We start from the raw sequence: 4,787 nt of genomic DNA on the forward strand, positions 1-4,787 counted from the left end.
AGACCCACCCATGGACAACTGATTTTTGACAAAGGTCCAAAATCCATTAAATGGGGAAGTGACAGCCTCTTTAACAAATGGTGCTGGCAAAACTGGATATCCACCTGTAGAAAAATGAAACGAGATCCATACTTCACCCCATATACAAAAACAAACTCAATCTGGATCAAAGACTTAAATGTAAAACCCAAAACTATAAAATTCATCAAAGATGAAGTAGGAGCAAATCTGAGAGCCCTAATTTATGACATAAATAGACTATCAAGCAGAACCCAGAATGTGCAAGAGATAGAAAAGAAGCTAGATGACTGGGACCTTTTAAAAATTAAATTCTTATGTGCATCAAAAGACTTCACCAAAAGGGTAAAAAGAGAACCTACAGATTGGGAGAAAATATTTCCCTATCTGATGAAGGACTTATCTCCAAAATCTATAGAAAACTTCAACAGCTCAATACCAAAAAGACAAATAACTCAGTTCACAAATGGGCAAAAGACTTGAACAGACACTTCACCAAAGAAGATATACAGGCAGCCAACAAACACATGAGAAACTACTCACAATCATTAATCATTAGAGAGATGCAAATCAAAACAACAATGAGTTATCATCTCAGCCCAGCAATAATAGCAAAAGTCAACAGGTCAGAAAATAACAAATGCTGGTGAGGTTGCGGAGATATTGGAACTCTTGTGCACTGCTGGTGGGATTGTAAAATGGCACAACCATTGTGGCAAATGGTATGACGTTTCCTTAAAAAGCTGAAAATAGAAGTATATTTGACCCAGCAAGTCCTTTACTAGGAATATCTCCTAAAGAAGTGAGAGATAGCACATGAACAGATATATGTATACCTACGTTCATCACAGCCCAACTCACTGTAGCAAAGAGATGGAAGCAACCTAAATGCCCATCAACGGATGAGCGGATAACCAAAATATGGTACATGCACACAGTAGGGGAGCTCTGTTAGCGTAGTGCTTAAGGCACTTGACTGCTAACCAGAAGGCTGGTGGTTTAAACCCACCAGCCACTCCTCGGAAGGAAGGTTGGGCAATCTACTTTTGTAGTGATACTGCCTTGGAAACTCAAGGAGGGGTCGCTATGAGTCAGCCCCACCTGACGGCACATACCAACAATGGCACACAATGGAATACTATGCTACATTAAAGAACAATGATGGATATGTGAATCATCTCACAATGTGGATGAACCTGGAGGACATGTTGCTGAGTAAAATAACTCAATCACAGAAAGACAAGTACTGTATGAGCCCATTACTGTAAAAAAGACAAAGAAGGGTTTGCTTGGGAAAGGGAACTCACTTTGTAGGTTACCAGGATCGGAAAGGAAGGGGAGGGATTAATTTTGGGCTATTTGGGCTGACATGCTGACATGGGTAGGGGGAGGGATATACAGGAAGGATCTGTGACCACCAAGATAACATTAGGAAATGGGAGGACACCGAATTGAGCACGTAAGAGATAGACAATAGATGCTAATACCAACCTGATACTTTCTTGCCAATCCACCAAATGACATAACTATGCCCTAAGACTCAGCTGTTAGAAAGGGTAATGTTTTTATCAAAATGACCATCCATCTATGGAAAAAACACTATAAACTTTAATTATTTGTCAGGGTCACATCTCAACTGGCCCATTTTGCTCACAGCTAAATTTACTTGATCAAGCCCCCACAAGGGTTTTATTCTGCAAATGTTGTTGGGAGCATTAAGTGATACCCTTTTCTCAATGTATCTGGTTAATGTATCAGATACTAACATTTAAGTACCTAATTCATAGCCCTAGATTTCCTAAAATATTTGAAAATAAATGCATAAAGGAAATGGGAATCAGGCAAGTAGAGAGCAAAATACCACTTCATTACCAAATTTATTATCAAATATTTGTCAGTCATAAGGCTTGGTAACATTTTAGTGCATTTAATAAGTTTACTTAGACACAGATATATGTGGTGTAGAATAACTACAAAGTTTTTCTAATAGTGAAAAGCTGAAAATATCCTAGATAACACCTTGACACCTTGAAAATAAATAAATAAGTGATGTTACATTAATCATAGACATGTTTTTCATTCATTGAAAGAAATAAGGCAATTATCTTTTGTACAGGTGTATAGATATAGATGATATAGATATAGGATATAGAGACAGATACAGATATAGATTAGATAGAATCTTTTTCTTGTCTTTTTCAGCTTTATAGACTGCCCATGCCCCTTGGCTTATGGTGCCGTTCTTCTCATTTCAAAGCCAGCAGCATTTCATGTCCTTGACCATCTTTCTTAATTACAGTTCAGAAACCTTTTTCAGTTTTTAGGACCCATGTGATGAGGTTGGGCCAATGACAACATCCAGAAAAATGTCTCCATTTTATGGCCCTTACTTTCATCACATCTGCAAAGTTCCTTTTGTGATATAAGATAACAAGTGGCCAGGTCCCCAGGTTTAGGATATAGACATCTTTAAGGGCCATGACTCTTCCTACTACAAAAGCTAACACTCCAGTTCATAACCAGATTTCTATTCCTAGAACAATTAAATAAAAGAAATATTGAAGAGAATGTTTCTTAGTTTGTGTTTTTAAATTCATTGTATCTTTTTAGTATGATCCATACCATAGCCTCAAGCAGACACAGGTCTTTTATTGTCACTTGGCTGTAGCCTTTTTTAAATCTTCTAATCATATTAAATTTTATTCCCATCATTCTAAATTTTCAATTCTTTGTTTGCACTTTCACTTTTGTTAGACTACTTTATCTTTTGATTATAATTTTTGTAAAATATCATATCCGTTATAGGTGGAAGTCAAAAAGGCAACACAGTTATGCATTTTGCTCTCTGTGCTGAATGGAAATTACAGTTGCCAGTCACTGACAGACTTTGAAAAAGTGAGGTGATTGGTTCTTGATCATGATGCAATCTGCTATTTATGTAATGATTTGTGGAAGGAAGAGCTTTTATTGAAGTTTGTACTTTAACAAATCCTCAATGTCAATATGCCATAAAAACTGAAATTTGTATGATGCTGTTGAGGGACTAGTGTTATTTAACTGAACCGTGGTTACTGAAATCCATGCTTATGAGAACCATGCAAACAGAGAAGTGTCTAAACTAAACAGCAGTGAGAATAAACAACTGACATGAGCAAAAACATGGAAGAATTTCAAAACACGGTATAGAGTAAAAGAACCTGGACACATAAAAACATACATACTCTATGATTCTATGTAATACTTTATACAAAATATTGGAGGAAAACTCTTTTCCTTTTGGGTTGTGGGATGTGAAGTGCATGGAAGGAGGGCAAATACTCTTTTCCTAGGGCTACCATAACAAATTACCACAAATTAAGTGGCTTAAAACAAAAGAAATTTATTCTCTCACAGTTATAAAGGCTAAAAGTCTAAAATCAATGCATCTGCAGTACCATGCTTCTTCTAACTGCTCTTGGGAATAATATTTCCTTGATTCTTCTTAGTTTCTGGTGGTTGCCAGCAATCCTTGGTATTCCTTGACTTGCATCTCAATCACTACAATGTCTGCCTCCATGGCCACATGGTCTTTTCTGTGTCTTGTGTCCAGTTCTCCCTCTCCTTATAAGGACCACAATCACTGAATTTAGGGCCCACTTGAATCCAGTCTGATTTCATCTTAACATAGTTACATCTGCAAAGACCTATTTCTAAATAAGGTCATATTCTTAGGTTCTGTGTTGAGATGGATTGGGGGAGGTGCACTATTCAACTCAATAAAAGGGCTTAATGATTTTCTGGGCCTGGGTAGAGATTGGGAGCTCTGGTGGCTGTAGTGCCGGAAGCATTTGACTGCTAACCAGAATCCTGGCAGTTCAAACCCAGCAGCCAGTCCCTGGAAAGAAGATTGGGCAATCTACTTCTGTAGAGATACCTCCTCTGAAACCCAACAAGATGTCGCTATGAGTTGAATTAAGTGGAAGGCAGTGAGTTGTTTTATTTTTTGGGGGTGGTGGTGGTGGAGATTACATGCTCACTCTACACTATACGTACTTTTCTATATATTTTATGTATTTTTAAATTTTAATAATATATTTCCAAAAGGTAGTATATTTTTAAATATATAGATAATGTCATAGCAAATTAGGAAGACCACAAGACTTGAAGTCAGAAAACTAAAGTTCTAGTCTCGATCCATGATGACTTTATATTAGATTTCCTAAAAATCAACATATTTGTCTGGGTCTCTGTATCTCATTTGGAAAATGAAGGATTTGGAGTATGGAATCTGTAATATTCCTTCAAAATCTAAGTTTCTGTAATTCTTTCACTAAAGTAAGATGCTTTCTGCAGTTTAAGATCTAATAATAGATTCTATTCAGGTAGGAAAATGGTTTATACAGTCTAGTGACAAGAAAATTTGTTCTATTTTAGACAAAAGGAACAAGCATCAGTAAAGATTATTTAAAAATAATTAAATATAGTGATTACACACTTTAATGTAAACTGTGGCTATCACAAAAGGAATGAAAGCATGAAGTCTTACTCAAATATTAACAATAAAGCAATATCCAAATTTGGCATAAATGTTTCCTGTCTTACATATGATACAAATCACCATATACTAAAGGCCTCATATTACAACCACTTGGATCTTGGTTAAAATTCACATGCTTTATAATAACTGAGTATAAAATAAAATATATTTAAAGGATGTTGAACTACAGCAGTTATAACAGCAGCCAGTGAAGGAGAAAGGATGAACCATTTTAATAATATCTTAATATACT

The sequence above is a fragment of the Orycteropus afer genome, unplaced genomic scaffold (assembly GCF_000298275.1).
Source record: "Orycteropus afer afer isolate SDZICR_OR568_19922 unplaced genomic scaffold, OryAfe1.0 scaffold00395, whole genome shotgun sequence".
Classification (NCBI taxonomy): Eukaryota; Metazoa; Chordata; class Mammalia; order Tubulidentata; family Orycteropodidae; genus Orycteropus; species Orycteropus afer.